We start from the raw sequence: 23,966 nt of genomic DNA, 5'->3' as shown, positions 1-23,966 counted from the left end.
ATCGAACCCACAACCCTGGCGTTGCACCAACGTATGTTCCTTATTGATTTCTCACACTGGCCATAGTCAGGTCCATTGTCTGGCTGGAGTCCATAGTTACAGTAACTTTAGTACACACTCCAGTAGACTGGAGTCCATAGAAAGCCATCTTGGCTTTCCAAGAAGCTAGCCCGGGTAGTGCTCCTGTGCTACCACCGAAGCCCACTCCTGGGCTACAAAATCCGGACCCATTCTACTGCCGGTACGGGGCACGGAACCCCGGCAATCCTCTACGACTGGCATACCGACATAATCTGCCCGAGGATTCCAACAGTCCCCTCAGGCGCAACGTCCGCTGAAGGCCCATTCTGCTAACCGCGGCCTGCTAGCTACCTAGAGCTACTTGGAACCCTACTAATCCACGACTGGTCTATCGACGTCACTGCACAATGAGGCAAAAACAGACTTACCTCCATCGTGACGTCCCCCAAAGGCCCTTCTGCTAACTTGCTAGCCCCGGTCTGCTAACTGCTAGCTTGCTTGCCCCGGTCTGCTAACTGCTTGCTTGCCCCAGTCTGCTAACTGCTTGCTTGCTAACCCGGTCTGCTAACTGCTAGCTTGCTAGCCCCGGTCTGCTAACTGCTAGCTTGTTTAGCCCCGGCCTACTAACTGCTAGCTTGTTAGCACCGGCCTGCTAACTGAATGAATCACCGTGTCCCCAGCCAGCCCAACCACTCACTGGACCCATATGTTCACTTGGCTACGCATGCCTCTCTCTAATATCAATATGCCTCATCCATTACCGTCCTGGTTAGTGATTACTATCTTATTTCACTGTAGAGCCTCTAGCCCTGCTCAATATGCCTTAACCAACCATGTTGTTCCACTTCCTACATATGCGATGACATCACCTGGTTAAAACGTCTCTAGAGACTATATCTCTCTCATCATTACTCAATGCCTAGGTTTACCTCCAATGTGCTCATTTCCTACCTTACCTTTGTCTGTACACTATGCCTTGAATCTTTGCTATCGTGCCTAGAAACCTGCTCCTTTTACTCTCTGTTCCGAACGTGCTAGACGGCCAGTTCGTATAGCCTTCAGCCGTACCCTTATCCTCCTTCTCCTCTGTTCCTCTGGTGATGTAGAGGTTAATCCAGGTCCTGCCGTGACTAGCTCCACTCAAACTCCCCAGGTGCTCTCGTTTGTTGACTTCTGTAACCGTAAAAGCCTTGGTTTCATGCATGTCAACATTAGAAGCCTACTCCCTAAGTTTGTTTAACTCACTGCTTTAGCACACTCTGCCAACCCGGATGTCTTAGCCGCGTCGCAATCCTGGCTTAGGAAAACCACCAAAAACCCTGAAATCTCCATCCCTAACTATAACATTTTCCGCCAAGATAGAACTGCCAAAGGGGGCGGTGTTGCATTCTACTGCAAAGATAGCCTGCAGAGTTCTGTATTACTATCCAAGTCCGTACCCAAACAACTCAAGCTTCTACTTCTAAAAATTCCCCTTTCCAGAAACAAGTCTCTCACTGTTGCCGCTTGCTATAGAACAACCTCTGCCCCAGCTGTGCCCTCGACACCATATGTGAATTGATTGCCCCCCATCTATCTTCTGAGCTAGTGCTACTAGGTGACCTAAACTGGGACATGCTTAACACCCCGGCCATCCTACAATCTAAGCTTGATGCCCTCAATCTCACACAAATGATCAATGAACCTACCAGGTACAACCCCAAATCCGTAAACACGGGAACCCTCATAGATATCATCCAAACTAACTCGCCCTCCAAATACACCTCTGCTGTTTTCAATCAAGATCTCAGCGATCACTGCCTCATTGCCTGCATTTGTAATGGGTCTGCGACCAAACGACATTTACATTTACGTCATTTAGCAGACGCTCTTAACCAGAGCAACTTACAAATTGGTGCATTCACCTTATGATATCCAGTGGAACAACCACTTTACAATAGTACATCTATATCTTTTTTATATCTTTTTTATTTATTTTGGGGGGGGGGGGGTTAGAAGGATTACTTTATCCTATCCTAGGTATTCCTTAAAGAGGTGGGGTTTCAGGTGTCTCTGGAAGGTGGTGATTGACTCCGCTGTCCTGGCGTCGTGAGGGAGCTTGTTCCACCATTGGGGTGCCAGAGCAGCGAACAGTTTTGACTGGGCTGAGCGGGAACTGTGCTTCCGTAGAGGTAGGGGGGCCAGCAGGCCAGAAGTGGATGAACGCAGTGCCCTTCTTTGGGTGAAGGGACTGATCAGAGCCTGAAGGTACGGAGGTGCCGTTCCCCTCACAGCTCCGTAGGCAAGCACCATGGTCTTGTAGCAGATGCGAGCTTCAAATGGAAGCCAGTGGAGTGTGCGGAGGAGCGGGGTGACGTGAGAGAACTTGGGAAGGTTGAACACCAGACGGGCTGCGGCGTTCTGGATGAGTTGTAGTGGTTTAATGGCACAGGCAGGGAGCCCAGCCAACAGCGAGTTGCAGTAATCCAGACGGGAGATGACAAGTGCCTGGATTAGGACCTGCACCGCTTCCTGTGTAAGGCAGGGTCGTACTCTGCGAATGTTGTAGAGCATGAACCTACAGGATCGGGTCACCGCCTTGATGTTAGCAGAGAACGACAGGGTGTTGTCCAGGGTCACGCCAAGGCTCTTAGCACTCTTGGAGGAGGACACAATGGAGTTGTCAACCGTGATGGCGAGATCATGGAATGGGCAGTCCTTCCCCGGGAGGAAGAGCAGCTCCGTCTTGCCGAGGTTCAGCTTGAGGTGGTGATCCGTCATCCACACTGATATGTCTGCCAGACATGCAGAGATGCGATTCGCCACCTGGTTATCAGAAGGGGGAAAGGAGAAGATTAATTGTGTGTCGTCTGCGTAGCAATGATAGGAGAGACCATGTGAGGATATGACAGAGCCAAGTGACTTGGTGTATAGCGAGAATAGGAGAGGGCCTAGAACTGAGCCCTGGGGGACACCAGTGGTGAGAGCGCATGGTGCGGCGACAGATTCTCGCCATGCACCTGGTAGGAGCGACCTGTCAGGTAGGACGCAATCCAAGAGTGAGCTGCGCCGGAGATGCCCAACTTGGAGAGGGTGGAGAGAAGGATCTGATGGTTCACAGTATCAAAGGCAGCAGATAGGTCTAGAAGGATGAGAGCAGAGGAAAGAGAGTTAGCTTTAGCAGTGCGGAGAGCCTCTGTGACACAGAGAAGAGCAGTCTCAGTTGAATGACCAGTCTTGAAACCACCCCTCATCACTGTCAAACGCTCCCTAAAACACTTCTGCGAGCAGGCCTTTCTAATCGACCTGGCCGGGGTATCCTGGAATGACATTGACCTCATCCTGTCAGTAGATGATGCCTGGTTATTCTTTAAAAGTGCCTTCCTCACCATCTTAAATAAGCATGCCCCATTCAAAAAATGTTGAACTAGGAATAGATATAGTCCTTGGTTCACTCCAGACCTGTCTGCCCTTGACCAGCACAAAAACATCCTGTCGCGTTCTGCATTAGCATCGATTAGCCCCCGTGATATGCAACTTTTTAGGGAAGTTAGGAACAAATATACACAGGCAGTTAGGAAAGCTAAGGCTAGCTTTTTCAAACAGAAATTTGCATCCTGTAGTACAAACTCAAAAAAGTTCTGGGACACTGTAAAGTCCATGGAGAATAAGAGCACCTCCTCCCAGCTGCCCACTGCTCTGAGGCTAGGAAACACTGTTACCACCGATAAATCCACTATAATTGAGAATTTGAATAAGCATTTCTCTACGGCTGGCCATGCTTTCCACCTGGCTACCCCTACCCCGGTCAACTGCCCGGCACCCTCCACAGCAACCCGCCAAAGCCCCCACCATTTCTCCTTCACCCAAATCCAGATAGCTGATGTTCTGAAAGAGCTGCAAAATCTGGACCCCTACAAATCAGCCGGGCTAGACAATCTGGACCCTCTCTTTCTAAAATTATTTGTCGAAATTGTTGCAACCCCTATCACTTGCCTGTTCAACCTCTCTTTCATATCGTCTGAGATTCCCAACGATTGGAAAGCTGCCGCAGTCATCTCCCTCTTCAAAGGTGGGGACACTCTAGACCCAAACTGCTACAGACCTATATCTATCCTACCCTGTCTTTCTAAGGTTTTCGAAAGCCAAGTTAACAAACAGATTACCGACCATTTCGAATCCCACCGTACCTTCTCCGCTATGCAATCCGGTTTCAGAGCTGGTCATGGGTGCACCTCAGCCACGCTCAAGGTCCTAAACGACATCATGACCACCATCGATAAGAGACATCCCTGTGCAGCCGTATTCATCGACCTAGCCAAGACTTTCTACTTTGTCAATCACCACATTCTTACTGGCAGACTCGACAGCCTTGGTTTCTCAAATGATTGCCTCGCCTGGTTTACCAACTACTTCTCTGATAGAGTTTAGTGTGTCAAATCGGAGGGCCTGTTGCCCGGACCTCTGGCAATCTCTATGGGGGTGCCACAGGGTTCAATTCTAGGGCGGACTCTCTTCTCTGTGTACATCAATGATGTCGCTCTTGCTGCTGGTGATTCTCTGATCCACTTCTACGCAGACGACACCATTCTGTATACTTCTGGCCGTCCAGCATCACTACTCTAGACGGCTCTGACTTAGAATACGTGGAAAACTACAAATACCTAGGTGTCTAGTTAGACTGTAAACTCTCCTTCCAGACTCACATTAAGCATCTCCAATCCAAAATTCAATCTAGAATCGGCTTCCTATATCGCAACAAAGCATCCTTCACTCATGCTGCCAAACATACCCTCGTAAAACTGACCATCCTACCGATCCTCGTCTTCGGCGATGTCATCTATAAAATAGCCTCCAACACTCTACTCAACAAATTGGATGCAGTCTATCACAGTGCCATCTGTTTTGTCACCAAAGCCCCATACACTACCCACCACTGCGACCTGTACGCTCTCGTTGGTTAGCCCTCGCTTCATACTTGTTGCCAAACCCACTGGCTACAGGTTATCTACAAGTCTCTGCTAGGTAAAGCCCCGCCTTATCTCAGTTCACTGGTCACCATAGCAACTAGCTCTAAGCACCAGCTGTCAGTGCAGCTCACAGATCATTGCACCTGTACATAGCCCATCTGTAAACAGCCCATCTATCTACCTCATCCCCATACAGTATTTATTTATTTATCTTGCTGCTTTGCACCCCAGTATCTCTACTTGCACATTCATCTCCTGCACAGCTACCATTCCAGTGTTTAATTGCTAAATGGTTATTACTTCGCCACCATGGCCTATTTATTGCCTTAACTCCCTTATCTTACCTCATTTGCACTCACTGTATATAGACTTTTTGTTTTATTTTTTCTACTGTATTATTGACTATGTTTTGTTTATTCCATGTGTAAATCAAATCAAATCAAATTTATTTATATAGCCCTTCTTACATCAGCTGATATCTCAAAGTGCTGTACAGAAGCCCAGCCTAAAACACCAAACAGCAAGCAATGCAGGTGTGGAAGCACGGTGGCTAGGAAAAACTCCCTAGAAAGGCCAAAACCTAGGAAGAAACCTAGAGAGGAACCAGGCTATGAGGGGTGGCCAGTCCTCTTCTGGCTGTGCCGGGTGGAGATTATAACAGCACATGGCCTAGATGTACAAATGTTCATAAATGACCAGCATTGTCAAATAATAATAATCATAGTAGTTGTCGAGGGTGCAACAAGTCAGTAACACAAGAGTAAGTGTCAGTTGGCTTTTTCATAGCCGATCTTTGAGAGTATCTCTACCGCTCCTGCTGTCTCTAGAGAGTTGAAAACAGCAGGTCTGGGACAGGTAGCACGTCCGGTGAATAGGTCAGGGTTCCAGCAGGTCTGGGACAACAGGTCTGGGACAGGTAGCACGTCCGGTGAACAGGTCGGGGTTCCATAACTGCAGGCAGAACAGTTGGAACTGGTGTAACTCTGTGTTGTTGTATGTGTCGAATTGCTATGCTTTATCTTGGCCAGGTCGTAGTTGTAAATGAGAACTTGCTCTCAACTAGCCTACCTGGTTAAATAAAGGTGAAATAAAAAATAGCTACAGTAACTTTAGTACACTCAAACACTATCATGATAGATAGGGGAAGGAGTAACAGTCTCCAGCTTAGCTACTGTATTGGTTGGTGTACTGAATTGAGTCAACACTGTCTAGAAGAATAGTGATTAGTATGTTCCTTACTAATTTCTCACACTGGCCGTAGTCAGGTAAATGGTCTGGCTGGAAGAAGGAAGACTCTCCACGGTTCTTAGCCATCTCGATCAGCCCCATGGCTGTCCTCACCGTGGCATTACGAGCATGGACAAACACCATCACCTGGGTCACACAGAGAACAGAGACACGGATCAGTCTGGGTCAAAGGGAAAAACACAGAGGACGGAGAGAGGTCAGTCTTGAGCATCGACAAACACCATCACCTGGAATGGAGACACAGAGTACACAGACACAGGTCAGTCTGGGGTCAAAGGTCAAAACACACAGAGGTAGAGGTCAGCCCATACTGTTCGCTACAACATTCCTCTTTCATCTAATAGCACTACTGTACAGTGCTGTTCCTTGCCACACTAAAGCTCCATTGTGACTGCAGATACTTCTCCTCTCCTGCTGTATTATATGATAACAACAGAAGGTCATGGTGCCATTTTAATCTTTTGTTAAAGGACAGAGAAGGGCTGTAATTTTCCTATTACACTCAGACTGCCCTTGTAAAACAGTCAATACCACAGACAAAACAATCAATAACAGAAATACAAGACAGTTATGAGATGGAGGCAAAGGACTCTCTCTTCCTCTCTCTCCCTCCCTCCCTCGCTACCCCCCCCCCCCCTCCTCGCTGCCTCCCCCCAACACAATAAAGGGACAAGAGAGAGGAGTGAGGGAGGGAGAGAGAGAATATGAGAGACAGTGGGAGGGGAGATATGAAAGGGAGAGATAGCATGTTAATATCCATGTGTGTGTGTGTCTATGTGTACGTGTGTGGGTACAGGCCTGAAGGCTGTGTGTTTCCTCAGAACAGATAATGAGCCACCATTGAATCCTGTTCTGCTGCAGAGCTCAGAAGTGTCATCCCCTTCTCTGTCACTGTTCTCGGTCTAACCCCTCACTGCTGAGCTGGCACAGTTACACCCCTACTACACACACACACACACACACACACACACACACACACACACACACACACACACACACACACACACACACACACACACACACACACACACACACACACACACACACACACACACACAGGGCTGTTCCTGTTATGGAATTTTGGATAACAATTAATTGTCATGGAAATGGTCACGTTGTCAATTTTTGTAGATTTTGTTTTTGCACATGTAATGTATCATAATGCCACGGCACCCACCGATCAGTTTACCCAACATCATTTTTCACGCACGCACGCACGCACGCACGCACGCACACACACACACACACACACACACACACACACACAGAGAAATAGATTTCCCTCCCTCTGTCTAATTTCACATTTCACGCACAGGATCAATGTCAACCCATTGGTGCAGTGTGTGTGTGTAGGGCGGAGATAATCACAGTGGACAATTACAGCCAATAACCGTTAACTAAAAATAAGAATTGTCATAATCATCATATTACATTCATTTTCGGGCAGAGGGGAATCAAATGTATTTTCCAATAACTACAGTTTGTCCAATAGCAGCAGTCAAATGAGTTTGTGAGACAGGAGAGTCACCAAATCCGTGCTGTATATGTTGTAGCACATTTTACATGATGCATTATGATGCATTACAAGCGCAAACATTTTGAAATGTCAGCTTGAAACTTCTCTTCTTTCTCTTCAAGTCTAATGTGTCACCATTCAGCCATGTTGAAGGCAGCAGCAGCAGCAGCAGCAGCAGCAGCAGCAGCAGCAGGGCCTAGCTGGATAGTTTCATCTCCTCAGCACAGTGACTTAAGAAATTACAGAATGTCTGGGGTTTGGAAATGACTTGCGGCAGCAACGCCAGATGAAGTGAAACATTCTCTTAATGTGATGCTGTACATCACACGCCACACACGGCGCACACACACACCCACCCACACCCACAATGTGATATGTTGATGTGATATCACTAAATAGTCTATTCTATTAATTAGCCTAAAGTTAAACCTCTTTTTCTGCAGGGTTACCTATATTAAGCAGGGGTTAGCACAGATTGAGCAGCATAGCCTAGCCTGGCGTCTCTTCCATCCCCTCGCTGTGGGCCCATAGAGACCACTGCAGCAAACTGTTATTTATTGAAGCTGTTTTATCAGTGCAGAGCTGTGAGGAGGGAAGAGTCCACGGTAACCGCTGGTTTGAGAGCTTATTAAAGTTCCGTCTGCCGGGCTGAAACCCCAGCACAGGAGGGCCAGGGGGCTTCATCCAGACAATTCCATCCATCACCCTCCCAGATTAAATTAATATATGTCACAGCCACTTCTGACAATTTAATATGGAGCCTAGACAGATGCTCCCTATTGGAGAGTTTTGGCTTCAGGGCTGTGACCCACAGACAGAAAGATGACATCACATCTAGACTCACCTACTGTGAGACTGAAAACAAAAACCACACATAATACATTGTGCACAAACCACACATAATACATTATGCACAAACCACACATAATACATTATGCACAAACCACACATACTACATTATGCACAAACCACACATAATACATTATGCACAAACCACACATAATACATGATGCACAAACCACACTTAATACATTGTGCACAAACCACACATTATACATTATGTACAAACCACACATAACACATTGTGCACAAACCACACATAATACATTATGCACAAACCAGACATAATACATTATGCACAAACCACACATAATACATTATGCACAAACCACACATAGTACATTATGCACAAACCACACATAATACATTATGCACAAACCACACATAACACATTATGCACAAACCACACATAATACATTATGCACAAACCACATTTTCCAATTCAGATACCAGAACCTGGCACAGTATTTCAGATCCTTTTAAAAACCTTTATTGACTGCAGGCAAACTGTGTGTTGATTAATTTACTTGTGCACTGTGTGTGTGTTTGAGTGAGACAATGTGTACACACACACACGTGTGTGTGTGCGTTCGTGGTGTGCCTAAGTGTGAGTACGTGTTGTGCACATAGATGTGTGGGTGTATGTTAAGGGGATACAGACAGAACCAGCAGGCTGGACTGGGAACTCAACACACAGTGCAGATGGGGCTGAGTGGAAACAGATGAATCCACAACTCTGGAAGCTGGGGGAGTGAGTCTGGTGGAGTAAAGCTGGGGGAGTGAGTCTGGTGGAGTAAAGCTGGGGGAGTGAGTCTGGTGGAGTAAAGCTGGGGGAGTGAGTCTGGTGGAGTAAAGCTGGGGGAGTGAGTCTGGTGGAGTAAAGCTGGGGGAGTGAGTCTGGTGGAGTAAAGCTGGGGGAGTGAGTCTGGTGGAGTAAAGCTGGGGGAGTGAGTCTGGTGGAGTAAAGCTGGGGGAGTGAGTCTGGTGGAGTAAAGCTGGGGGAGTGAGTCTGGTGGAGTAAAGCTGGGGGAGTGAGTCTGGTGGGGTCAAGCTGGGGGAGTGAGTCTGGTGGAGTAAAGCTGGGGGAGTGAGTCTGGTGGAGTAAAGCTGGGGGAGTGAGTCTGGTGGAGTAAAGCTGGGGGAGTGATTCAGAGGGGTTGGGTTAAATGCAGAAGACACATTTCGGGTTGAATGCATTCAGTTGTGCAACTGACTAAGTATCCCCTTTCCCCTACATTTAACCAGGTCAAATGATTCAGAAAAACGTGGTAAAACAAACCTCCTGGCCCTGCTAAAGACACATGAGTTCTGGCAGTATGGTCAGCTTGATGCGTGTTAGCAGTGTGTGTTTGTGTGTGTGTGTTTGTGGTCACCTTGTTGGTGGTCTTAATGCCTACGAAGCTCTGTCCGAGGGGCACGGGTCTGAAGCGGCTGTCGAAGTAGAAGAGTCCGATGTAGGGGTTGACGTGGAGGAAGGAGGCCACGTCTAGGTAGTTGGGCAGCGTGGCCGACAGACCCAGGATACAGATCATACTCTGGGTCGACTCCACCTGGAATAAACCCACACCGAGGTCAAAGGTCACAGCATAATGAAATACTCTGAATGGACATCTTACCGCAATGTCCCACAACATCCCACACTGATGACATCACAATCCGAAAGTGATTTCAGTAGGTGATTTGGATCAAACCTGGATGCAAGAAGCATACACTTTAGAGCAAGAAAGACAGTGTAGGTGTGTCTGTGTGTGTGGGAGAGAAAGCGAGGGAGAGAGAGAACAGATAGATGCAGACAGAGAGCAGCGAGGGAGAGAGAACAGATAGATGCAGACAGAGAGCAGCGAGGGAGAGAGAACAGATAGATGCAGACTGAGAGCAGCGAGGAAGAGAGAGAACAGAGAGATGCAGACTGAGAGCAGCGAGGGAGAGAGAACAGATAGATGCAGACAGAGGGCAGCGAGGGAGAGAGAACAGATAGATGCAGACAGAGTGCAGCGAGGGAGAGAGAACAGATAGATGCAGACAGAGGGCAGCGAGGGAGAGAGAACAGATAGATGCAGGCAGCGAGCAGCGAGGGAGAGAGAACAGATAGATGCAGGCAGCGAGCAGCGAGGGAGAGAGAACAGATAGATGCAGACTGAGAGCAGCGAGGAAGAGAGAGAACAGAGAGATGCAGACTGAGAGCAGCGAGGGAGAGAGAACAGATAGATGCAGACAGAGCAGCGAGGGAGAGAGAACAGATAGATGCAGACAGAGCGCAGCGAGGGAGAGAGAACAGATAGATGCAGACAGAGGGCAGCGAGGGAGAGAGAACAGATAGATGCAGGCAGCGAGCAGCGAGGGAGAGAGAACAGATAGATGCAGGCAGCGAGCAGCGAGGGAGAGAGAACAGATAGATGCAGACAGAGCAGCGAGGGAGAGAGAACAGATAGATGCAGACAGAGAGCAGCGAGGGAGAGAGAGAACAGAGAGATGCAGACTGAGAGCAGCGAGGGAGAGAGAACAGATAGATGCAGACAGAGCAGCGAGGGAGAGAGAACAGATAGATGCAGACAGAGCAGCGAGGGAGAGAGAACAGATAGATGCAGACTGAGAGCAGCGAGGGAGAGAGAACAGATAGATGCAGACAGAGGGCAGCGAGGGAGAGAGAACAGATAGATGCAGACAGAGCAGCGAGGGAGAGAGAACAGATAGATGCAGACAGAGCAGCGAGGGAGAGAGAACAGATAGATGCAGACTGAGAGCAGCGAGGAAGAGAGAGAACAGATAGATGCAGACTGAGAGCAGCGAGGGAGAGAGAACAGATAGATGCAGACAGAGTGCAGCGAGGGAGAGAGAACAGATAGATGCAGACAGAGTGCAGCGAGGGAGAGAGAACAGATAGATGCAGGCAGCGAGGGAGAGAGAACAGATAGATGCAGACAGAGAGCAGCGAGGGAGAGAGAACAGATAGATGCAGACAGAGCAGCGAGGGAGAGAGAACAGATAGATGCAGGCAGCGAGGGAGAGAGAACAGATAGATGCAGACAGAGAGCAGCGAGGGAGAGAGAACAGATAGATGCAGACAGAGCAGCGAGGAAGAGAGAGAACAGATAGATGCAGGCAGAGAGCAGCGAGGGAGAGAGAACAGATAGATGCAGGCAGCGAGGGAGAGAGAACAGATAGATGCAGACAGAGTGCAGCGAGGGAGAGAGAACAGATAGATGCAGGCAGCGAGCAGCGAGGGAGAGAGAACAGATAGATGCAGACTGAGAGCAGCGAGGGAGAGAGAACAGATAGATGCAGGCAGCGAGGGAGAGAGAGAGTGTGAGAGGCCTATCTCCTTGCCTCCTGTGGTGAGTGTGACAGGGAAGATTGGCAAGGCTTTTAATGTGATGCAGTACCCGTCTATACCCACTATCAAGATAGGGCCCAGCCAATCCCTGGCAGCCGATAGCCCTGGCCCGGATCAGCCTAACACACACACAGCACTGTATCAGCCCAGCGGTACAAAGCGGTCCATACTGTAGATACACATTACGTTCATTAACAGTGCCCCAGTCAGCCTGGTTGAGTGGATAGTGGGCTTCTTATGCACACCATTTCTCCATTACTCTCACTGTTAATGGGCTCTAGAGGGCGGCTGCTTTCCCTGAGCTTTGTCCCAGATAGTCTATTCAATGTTTCAGCAATACCAACACATTACCTTATCAGCATTAGTTAATTATACAGTATTCCACACTTCTGCATCTATGATACTTTACCAAAGAGCCATCCAAACGAATGCCTCCAGTGATGAACGGTGATGCAGGTAATAACCTAAGTTTATCTACGGAGCAACACAAAGTCTGGCGTTAGTCTCCCCGACGACGAGAGAAAATTCGAATCAAATAAACCAAAACTTTGACAAGCAAAACATCACGTGATAACTGCTTCAGTTATCATCCTATATTTACATAAAGAGAAAGGAGGAAAATAAAACATCCTTTAGAGCCTCGACTTAATTTAGAGGCAGGGATTTCCATATTCATGAGGTTAAAAGATGTGAACTTAAGCACCCTGTTCCTTCTGTGTCAGGAGCACCAGCCGTGGCTCCTCCAGCCGTGGTTCCACCAGCCGTGGTTCCTCCAGCCGTGGCTCCTCCAGCCGTGGCTCCACCAGCCGTGGCTCCACCAGCCGTGGCTCCTCCAGCCGTGGCTCCTCCAGCCGTGGCTCCTCCAGCCGTGGTTCCTCCAGCCGTGGTTCCTCCAGCCGTGGCTCCTCCAGCAGAAAACACTAACAATTAGGCTAGCCTGTCAGGTGTAGCAGTAATTGGACAGGAGGGATGTGTATGTGTGTGTGTGAGAGAGTTTGTTGGGTGTGTGTGTGTGTGTGTGTGTGTGTGTGTGTGTGTGTGTGTGTGTGTGTGTGTGTGTGTGTGTGTGTGTGTGTGTGTGTGTGTGTGTGTGTGTGTGTGTGTGAGTGTGCGTGTTTGTAGTTAGGGTTGGGGGTATCTGCGCAATGGGTTTGGGGTCCTTCAACTCCTGGTGTATTGTGGGTAGGAATGGAGGCTAAGTATGTCAACTTCTCAAAATAAAATGACTGAACATCTTTGGGAGGGAGAAAGAGTGAACCATAAATACTCCGGTTTCTTATGTGTCTATATTTGTGGGTTTGGTTGAGAAAGAATAAGATATGGTGGATTTCTCTACTGGGGCCTGAACCCAATGGTTTATAGGTCTATCTAAGCTTGTCATTTCTCAATAAAGATACACATCATCACCCTTCCTCACCGTCTCACTGAAGCACACATCATTCTGAAGTCTGGTTGTTCCATGTACTCCTGTGTGCTCTGGATCAAAGTTACCACAACTTTGATGGTTAACCAAAATATTGATATGATCATATATAAGATATGATTTGTGGGTTATGACTGTGGCTGAGACCTGAAGACTTGAAGAGCAACCACAGACCACAGCTTTAGGCTTTCTGGACCCCCAAAGACTTCCCTGGAAGGCTCTACAACAGAGCCCAGTATCTGCAGTGCTGTCTGTGCTCTGACTGACTTGTCTCTTCTTGGAAACCAGAGAACTAAAGACCCTGTCCTTCTCCTTCCGAGAACTCGTGTTGTTTCCTCTCTACCTCGTCATATTTATTGATGAGGTGACTCCTTTTTGTACTTCCAGAGGCGACAATCTTGCTTACTGTGCGCCAATCAATAATTCACAGTGTCTTAAAGACACCTTCCAATGTGCTGTTGAATGTTGGCTCCAGTACGGCACAACACCTTAATTACAAACGCTGGCTGGAGAAACACAGGAAAGACATTTCTGCTGTGCGACTCAGGACGGTTGGATCCATCTTGGATTTTATGTGCAAAAAAAAACTAAAAACACTGCCTCTGAAGCACCTGCCTGTGTATAGGCCAAATGAACAGCCATAATGCATTATAAGACATGTTATATGCCTTCATAAGAGCCCAAGGCTCCTTGACAAATACTAGTTAAAGTGTTATAAGCATTTCTAACACCCTAGACAAATGCGAAGAGACAGACAAAGAGGCTGCAGTGTGTGGTCTAGGAGAGCCTCTGGGTAGGGGTGTGGCCAGGACGCTCCCTCAGCCCTTCTCCAGCGATAGCAGCTAGAGCTGCACATGAATAGGCTGTGAACGGAGTCAACAGCGGTCAGAAGTACAGACTGCTTTTCAATTACCTGGCGGTTAACCTTACCCACCCAGAGGTCCCCGACGTCACGGCACACTAAAATAAATAAATAAATAAAAAGCAGCACTATATCCTTTCAGTATCCTTCCCTCTCAGTCTCTCCCCTGTCTGATCAGTCTCTTTCTCCATTTTGTTCTCAACACTCCTCTCTTTCATTTCCAACTTTTATATCTGTCATCAATATTTTAACATTCATATTGGTATATCGGTGTGTGTGTGTGTGTGTGTGTGTGTGTGTGTGTGTGTGTGTGTGTGTGTGTGTGTGTGTCTGCCAATGGAAAAAAAAATATCATTCCAATCCCTCTTGTCACCTAGGAGACTGAAAATTCCTACCATGCATCTCTCTATCCCCCCTCCATTTATTCATTTCCTCCCTGGCTGGGATTGACACCTGACGCTAGCTCATCACAATGGTACACGGTTGCGGGACACTCCGGAACGATGGCTCCCATTTCCCAGACTGTCTAAATTTGCATAATCACTCTAATATCCTAAACGGCCGGCTGATTCCTGCACAGGACGCTGTCAATCATCATAAGAGTGAATCAGGCATCCCACTCAGATACAGAAACACATAGCACAGGCAGCACAGCCCACAGACAGACAGGCTAACTAAAGCTAAATCACTGACTCTGACTGAGGTAAACACAGCTCCACAAACAAAGACTAGACAAAATCCTTACAATTTTTAACAATGACATAAACCTGACATGGTTGAATGAGAACGACGGTGTTGTACTAATAATAATATGAATGTCCTTGTGCATAATGTTCACCATGGTGAGGAGAGCCTGGTGTAATGATAGAGGGAGGGACTGACCTGGGCTGACCGCCAGGCTAGTGTGGTGAGAGGGGACAGTGGGACCAGGGGGGACAGGGTAGGATAAGGGCTGGGACCAGGGCTCTAAAGTGTGACCATTTTGGTCGCATATGCTCTAAAATATTTTCCTGTGTGACCTGGAATTTTATTTGGGGGCACCAGTGTAATCACCCAGAATAATTGTTATGATTAGGCTTCGCTGTACCGCTGCCTCCGAGTGCCATTACTCACCAGCCCAGAGAGCAAATCAAGTGCACCTACAGGCCTACAGCTGGCCAATCGGATGGCTCAGATTACCGTGTCTGCAGTTTCCTCGATGCACAGCAAAATTGATACTGTGAGACTTTAAAACAATGACTAGAGAGCAAAGAGCTGCTGCTTTTATGAGTGAGTTCACGTTTACAGTTTTATTCAGCACTGTAACCACTTTTTATTGAACACTTTTATACGCCATTAAATGAGCTTCTCCCTTCTTCCACTGGCATTTCAACCAGCACGGCAGCTGCAATGAATGAGTAGCAATGTGTATCGAAATGCTTGCATTGTTATTATTAGTGGCTTGTGTCTATTTTTATATGGAGGAATATTTCACTTTCACTGGTCATAGGAGTAACATAAATTTGAGCATGAGACTCGAGTTTCACCATCAGCTGGAAGACGTTCCCTTTTTGGTCAGTCAGTCTCAGCGGAGGGAGGGAGAGCAGAGGGATGGTGAGAGGCGGACCCTCTACTGCGCTCTCTCTCCCCCCGCTGAAACTGACCATCAGATGAAGGCACCATCAGTCCAGTGGAAGAAAAAAAAACGTTATTAAAATGTATGCTCACTCAGCTGGGCCTCACAAGTAATACAACAACTGATCTATTACCGGTGTGATCATAAACCATACGTTTTGAGATATAATTTAAATCATCTGAGAAGAACAACATTGGCAGGGCAATTCAAGCATAGCCAATATGCAGTGATAATGTATTGGGCTTATAGCCTACTGCACAAACCTCATTGCTACAGAACTGCTTTTAATAGGTTATTGTTGGATAGGTTTACGTTTAAGTAATGTTAAAAATATATATATAATCATTTACAATAAACAATGTCTTTAAAGGGTTATAGTTTCTAGCCACAGAATGTGCTTCAAAAGTAGATATGATTCATATATCTCCAATATCGGCTTTATCTCAAGCAATTAAAAAAGTAACTTTTCTGGTGCTCCTGCATTTTATTTTGTGCTACTAACTTTTTAAAGTTGGGAGCACCAGTGCTCGTCCAAGATGAGGAGCTTTACAATCTGGGACAGGACCACGTCCCCAACGCTCTTCCTGGCCACCATGTCCCACTTCTCAGGGGTGGTCACCAGCATCTGGAAAACAGATGGACACACACCGTCAGACAGATGAACACATACAGACTTGATTTGAAAGTCGATCCAAAAGGAACTGTTCAGCCCCATATACTCAAAATCCATGACATACTTAGGGCTAGGAGGTTTCATGAGCATCAGACCAGCGCACTGTTATAACTAGGGGACAGAGTTCTTCATTACCATCAGAACAGGGCACTATGTTATAACTAGGGGACAGAGTTCTTCATTACCATCAGAACAGGGTACTATGTTATAACTAGGGGACAGAGTTCTTCATTACCATCAGAACAGGGTACTATGTTATAACTAGGGGACAGAGTTCTTCATTACCATCAGAACAGGGTACTATGTTATAACTAGGGGACAGAGTTCTTCATTACCATCAGAACAGGGTACTATGTTATAACTAGGGGACAGAGTTCTTCATTACCATCAGAACAGGGTACTATGTTATAACTAGGGGACAGAGTTCTTCATTACCATCAGAACAGGGTACTATGTTATAACTAGGGGGCAGAGTTCTTCATTACCATCAGAACAGGGTACTATGTTATAACTAGGGGACAGAGTTCTTCATTACCATCAGAACAGGGCACTATGTTATAACTAGGGGACAGAGTTCTTCATTACCATCAGAACAGGGTACTATGTTATAACTAGGGGGCAGAGTTCTTCATTACCATCAGAACAGGGTACTATGTTATAACTAGGGGACAGAGTTCTTCATTACCATCAGAACAGGGTACTATGTTATAACTAGGGTGCAGAGTTCTTCATTACCATCAGAACAGGGTACTATGTTATAACTAGGGGGCAGAGTTCTTCATTACCATCAGAACAGGGTACTATGTTATAACTAGGGGGCAGAGTTCTTCATTACCATCAGAACAGGGTACTATGTTATAACTAGGGGGCAGAGTTCTTCATTACCATCAGAACAGGGTACTATGTTATAACTAGGGGGCAGAGTTCTTCATTACCATCAGAACAGGGTACTATGTTATAACTAGGGGGCAGAGTTCTTCATTACCATCAGAACAGGGTACTATGTTATAACTAGGGGGCAGAGTTCTTCATTACCATCAGAACAGGGTACTATGTTATAACTAGGGGGCAGAGTTCTTCATTACCATCAGAACAGGGTACTATGTTATAACTAGGGGGCAGAGTTCTTCATTACCATCAGAACAGGGTACTATGTTATAACTAGGGGACAGAGTTCTTCATTACCATCAGAACAGGGTACTATGTTATAACTAGGGGACAGAGTTCTTCATTACCATCAGAACAGGGTACTATGTTATAACTAGGGGGCAGAGTTCTTCATTACCATCAGAACAGGGTACTATGTTATAACTAGGGGACAGAGTTCTTCATTACCATCAGAACAGGGTACTATGTTATAACTAGGGGACAGAGTTCTTCATTACCATCAGAACAGGGTACTATGTTATAACTAGGGGACAGAGTTCTTCATTACCATCAGAACAGGGTACTATGTTATAACTAGGGGACAGAGTTCTTCATTACCATCAGAACAGGGTACTATGTTATAACTAGGGGGCAGAGTTCTTCATTACCATCAGAACAGGGTACTATGTTATAACTAGGGGGCAGAGTTCTTCATTACCATCAGAACAGGGTACTATGTTATAACTAGGGGGCAGAGTTCTTCATTACCATCAGAACAGGGTACTATGTTATAACTAGGGGGCAGAGTTCTTCATTACCATCAGAACAGGGTACTATGTTATAACTAGGGGACAGAGTTCTTCATTACCATCAGAACAGGGTACTATGTTATAACTAGGGGGCAGAGTTCTTCATTACCATCAGAACAGGGTACTATGTTATAACTAGGGGACAGAGTTCTTCATTACCATCAGAACAGGGTACTATGTTATAACTAGGGGGCAGAGTTCTTCATTACCATCAGAACAGGGTACTATGTTATAACTAGGGGACAGAGTTCTTCATTACCATCAGAACAGGGTACTATGTTATAACTAGGCGACAGAGTTCTTCATTACCATCAGAACAGGGTACTATGTTATAACTAGGGGGCAGAGTTCTTCATTACCATCAGAACAGGGTACTATGTTATAACTAGGGGGCAGAGTTCTTCATTACCATCAGAACAGGGTACTATGTTATAACTAGGGGGCAGAGTTCTTCATTACCATCAGAACAGGGTACTATGTTATAACTAGGGGACAGAGTTCTTCATTACCATCAGAACAGGGTACTATGTTATAACTAGGGGACAGAGTTCTTCATTACCATCAGAACAGGGTACTGAGTTCTTAATGAACATCAGATCAGGGTCCTGTGTTTAACTAGGGGACAGAGTTCTTCCTGTTCAGGTCACATGATCAAGAAAAACTCTGGGCCCTACTTGTGTCATATACACCACCTGCAACCAGAGCACTCTATCCATCAACTGTGTTATCAGTTCATCCCTCTATCCTCTACACATCCCTCACTCCTCCCTTGTCATCTTCTTAATCATCATCTCACCTGTTCCCGTTTAACACCCGGACCCTTTGGGCCCTTCGGAGCCATCGTTCTAGTGCAATTAAGAGTCTGACGATAGAAAAATAGAACAATGCATAATGAATGGTGTGTGAGCTGTTTGCCAACCCATCGGTGTGTGTGTGTGTGTGTGTGTGTGTGTGTGTGTGTGTGTGTGTGTGTGTGTGTGTGCGTGCTGTCTGGGTGTGTGGAAATTCCTATTAGACACTTTTTGTAAAATCAGTTCATTAGACTCTAGTTTGCATTTAAATCCATCTGGCTAGCCATTACAGACTGGCGCTCCTTCCTAGCAGAGAGGCAACGGCCATGCACGCACGCACACACACACTGCCATGCACGCACACACATTGCCATTAGAGACCGGCACGGTGCTAGCAGAGAGAAAACGGCCACGCATGCACACACATTTCCATTAGAGACTGGCACAGTGCTAGCAGAGAGGAGAGAAGTGGCTGTCTTAATTAGGCTGCAGGTTCATCTAAATGAAAGCTCTGGCTTCCAAACCAACGACTGTCAGGCCACAGTTCTTTCTTTAATTACACAACAAAAACAATGACAAGACGCCATTTGACTTAACAGGAAACACCCATTATTTTCCTTGCGTTGTTTTTAATAACAGTGATATTGATCTCGTTATTTATTTCAATGACTGGCTGCTAAGTGTTTTACATTTATGGTTGGACAGACTCCCACAGATTAATTTTAGTGCCGCAAAAACCTTTCCCTAGAAAAAACACAATATCTGTGAATATGCAGCGCTGGTGAAATAGAAGAGAGTGCAGTCCTGGAACACAATGGGGCGGATAAAGACCTGTGTCAAAGTGGGTTTCCATTATAGAACATTTAGAATGACTAGAATGGACATCCACATTCAAATCAACGTTCCATGATGATCACGTAGAAATAGTGTCCTAGAACTGTTCTGATGTGCAAGTTGCAGCTCGTCTGTGGTGGTCAGACCCAGCCATATGATGATGAGTGGGGCTCTACCCAACGTGCACCCAGTGGATCAGAACAATTCTAGAACACACGGCGCTGTTTTCTTGAACACGGATTAAGCCAAGCCCTGAACAAAAATCATACTGAATGGAGAATCTCCATTGAAAGAGCATTTTAGTCTAGGACTAAGCCTAATGTGTGTCTGAGAAACCGACCCTATATTGCTATGTAATGTGACTGAGCCCCAGCTCCATGTTAATAAGGGGGGCTCTACCCAGGCAGCTCTACCCAGCGTGGTAACAGTGATGTGTGCAGCCATGTGGAACATGGGGCCATGGCGAGGTCTTCCCACACTACCACTTATCTACTAATTACCTGTCTCACTGACGGTCTGTCTGTCTGTGGGTGCATGTCTTTCTGTCTGTGGAGCAGAGTGCCAGGGGGCCACTCTGTCATTAAGTTAATATTTACTCTCTGGACTGAGGGAGAGGGACTTGAAGAGCCAGCGCACCCACTGCTCATCCACCCACCCACCCGCACACTGGCATGTCTGCCAGCCAGCAGCCACTCCAAGCCCGTTGACTGTTACCATGGTAACTATCAGTGCCACAGAGAGAGAGGGGGTTTGCGAGGAGGGAAAGGTAAGAAGGTAGAATTGTTTCACTGCTTTCATACTGTAAGTGAACAACTAATAGCTTGTCAAGGTTACAAATGTATCTAACTGTGTGTGTGTGTGTGTGTGTGTGTGTGTGTGTGTGTGTGTGTGTGTGTGTGTGTGTGTGTGTGTGTGTGTGTGTGTGTGTGTGTGTGTGTGTGTGTGTGTGTGTGTGTGTGTGTGTGTGTGTGTCCATCCACTGCATGTTTTTAATGGGAGTTGTGACAATAGCAGACCCATAAATGAAATCAATGTTTATTTGTTGTGTACACAGATCAGCAGATGTTAAAGCAGGTGCAGGGAAATGCTTGTGTTTCTAGCTCCAGAAGTGCAGGAAGTTTCTAACTGTACAATACTACTACAAGGAATGTATGTACAGCAGTAGTTATGTAGGATGAGCAGAGGAGAATACAGTATGTACATATAAAGTAAGTCATCAACTAGCTTAATTTCTTAGAGATCAAATTCAATTTCAACAGAATAATATTGCAGGAATGCTAATCTTCTCTGTATCGAACTACAGCAACGACATCACACATATATGCAAACAGTGAGAAACAAACACTGCTGTGATATGTCTGTGGGAGGGGATAAATAGAAAGGTCTGTTAGAAAGTTGTGTCAGATAACAAAAATGTATGAGGATCATTTTAAAATATCCTCCTTATTTGCCTTGAGGTCTCCAGAGAGCTAACTTTATAGTACCTAATGAACTTTAATGGAGTTATTGGAGTTTTAATACACTTACTATACACTTACTCCACACTAGCAGAAACTTAAGGTCATTTCATGAAATGGTATTTCATCCAAAGCTCTACAGTCTGGGTAGATAGAGAAGCAAGGCTGGTTGGTGGGAGTATGCAGGGGGTAAGGATAATATTGCTGAGCCTCTGCCAGCCCATCCTCATTAAAAGTGTGTGTGCCCTCTCTCTCACAAGGAAACAAACGCACCACCACACGCACGCAGACACACACCTCCAGATTAACTGGTATTGACCTCATTTCTCAAGATTCACATCTCTCTCCCTCGATTTCTCTCTCTCTCTCGCTCGGTCTCTCTCTCTGCTTTCATCTCGCCATCCTTAAGTACCAGGAGGTTTATGAACCTCTAAAGTCTAAGCTCTACTATCCTCTTTTGGATTTGCTAGATATGCTTGTTCTTGGCAACCTTTTCAGCCTAGTCCTTCCTCTCTCTGTCTACCTCTCCCCCACCTCTCACCCCCTCCATCAGTGAGGCGCTCACTAGATGGGAAGGAGTTTAGCCTACATCCTTCACTCCACCCTCCTTTTTGTTTCACAAATCCCATTCATCCTCCTTTTCTACATCCTGTTTCACACACACAACATTGACTCACACATACAGTCAAACGCTCTGAGGAAAATAATGACTAATAATGAAAATATATACTTAATGAAATGAATATAAAACAAGGGAGAAGTAGCAGGTAATATGAATGATTTTACCATTGAGAGAATACACACCTGGTTGACAGAGCTATTGACAGACGCATTAGAGACAACAACAAACTCATTTACAGGCCACTCACTGAGGCAAACAATCTAATTGGTTGATTTTCTGGGGAGCTGTTACAATTGGATATCGGATTGGACAATTGATGAATCATTTTAATTGAAAGAAAACATCTGATTGCCACTTGTTATGCTCGTAGTGACATAACCAATCTAATTGGTTTAGTTACTCAACAACAACATTATATTCATCATCTTCATTTTCTGAGTGACAAGTTTTTCCTGACCATGGACGCAATTCAAATATGAGTTACTCTCAACTCATGTCAATCACATTTCCAATATATCCAGCCATCTTGTTAATTGGAGAGAACAGAGTAGCCTTTGTATCCATAACTAGCATAGGGCTCTTATTTCACAACTTTGAATTGGGAGAGCACTTTAAAAGAGGTTGACTAAAGTACTGCTGGGTAATGTTGAAAGCATCTCCTCTTCTCTCCCTCCCCCTGCGTTAAAATACAAGGACCACCTTCAACGGCACAAATACTGTGGACAATAAACAGGATATGAATTTGGTATTGTACAGTACAACTAACTGCAGTCACCATGGCAAATACAACTAAGGCTGCTGAGAACAAGGAATCAGGAACATGGAGAGAGGGGTAGTATGGACAAGGAAGAGAGAGAGATAAGATATGGAGACCAAAAGAACACACACAAACCCTCCTAAAATAATGTCAACCAAGTAGCCACACACTGACCTCTCAGAGATTTTTCTGCCATTGTAATCCTTGGGCGGACCGCCTAAGTGTTTTTTTGGGTCGCTTAAGTCCTAACAGTTAATAAAAAATAAAAATAAATATATTGTTATTAACTTTTGGGATGGAAAAACCCTTTAAGTGTAAACTTAATAGACTACAAACAGAAAGTATGTAGAAAATGGACCCATAATGGACCAATATATTTTTGATAATATAAACTTTGAGAACTAACACCAAAATAAATGCTAGACAGTCGGGAGAATAGAAAATTCCAAAAACAATGAATTTAGTAATATTCATTTTGTTATTAGGTCTGAGCAAAAGAACACAGCATTATCCATGGGAAAAAAATTATAGAATTGCAGGAAACTAGTAAAATGTTCTCTCAGCTCAATTGCAGAATATGTAGAATCACAGGAAAGTTGCTTTAAAACTGCAAAATAAAAATCTCAGCTGCACGGCAAAATATGTACAATTGGATGAAATCAGCTTCATGTAGAAATTTGTAGAATTGCAGGAAATTGGCTTAAAAATGTTAACATTTCTCTACAGTTCCAAGATGGGGGGCCTCTAATTTTTTCTCAAAAATGTAGCCGTGTTGACGGCCAACCGTGCACATTGCCATGCCCCCTGCCACGCCAACCACCTAAGCCCCTTTTTGATCCAGAAAAAACCCTGCCTCTGACCTCTGACCTGTGAGTGACCCTGCATGACTGTCTAGTGTGAGAAACTCTGTGGTTGTGGTGGTGCTGGCCTCTCTATGGCTTATCAGTTCTATCAGTAGCTAAAGTATGTTGCAGTGAAGGAACAGTCCTTTTATAAAGCCTGCCAGAGAATTAAGTACAGGAGGACACCAGAGAGAGATAAGGAACTGCACTAGTCTCCTACATAAAGAAGGAGAGAGGGACACTATCATCGCTAGAGAGTGAGTGTGTGTGTGTGTGGTGCCTGAGCGCATGCATTCGGAAGCCTCGCCAATTCTTGCTTTTATGACTTTTATTTTGAACTAAGACAGGAGAGCAACCATTATCGATACTGCAGTTGTGTACGTTGCCATGTGATTCCCTTGAAACAATATTGTCTCCTACTCTTCACTGCAGAATGCCAGATGTATGACTGAAGTCTGTATTGTGACCTGACCCTAACTGAGCCCAAAGTGCAGTGTGAGGAGAGC

The 23,966-nt window shown here is 45.8% G+C and overlaps 1 pseudogene across 1 annotated transcript in view; it reads right to left on the bottom strand.

The window, feature by feature from the left end:
* LOC106579054 (activating signal cointegrator 1 complex subunit 3-like) overlaps positions 1-23,966 on the bottom strand; it is a 121,222-nt pseudogene that overhangs the window by 62,310 nt on the left and 34,946 nt on the right. The window contains exons 7-11 of the transcript XR_014382655.1: positions 16,330-16,433; positions 13,599-13,653; positions 9,915-10,124; positions 9,840-9,862; positions 6,210-6,378 (exon numbers count right to left, since the gene is read on the bottom strand). The product of XR_014382655.1 is annotated as an activating signal cointegrator 1 complex subunit 3-like (transcript). The remainder of the gene's footprint in view (positions 1-6,209; positions 6,379-9,839; positions 9,863-9,914; positions 10,125-13,598; positions 13,654-16,329; positions 16,434-23,966) is intronic.

Source organism: Salmo salar, chromosome 02 (assembly GCF_965601325.2).
Source record: "Salmo salar chromosome 02, fSalSal1, whole genome shotgun sequence".
Taxonomy (NCBI): Eukaryota; Metazoa; Chordata; class Actinopteri; order Salmoniformes; family Salmonidae; genus Salmo; species Salmo salar.
Note: the sequence above shows the minus strand (reverse complement) of the source record. Positions and strands in the feature narration are given on the sequence as shown.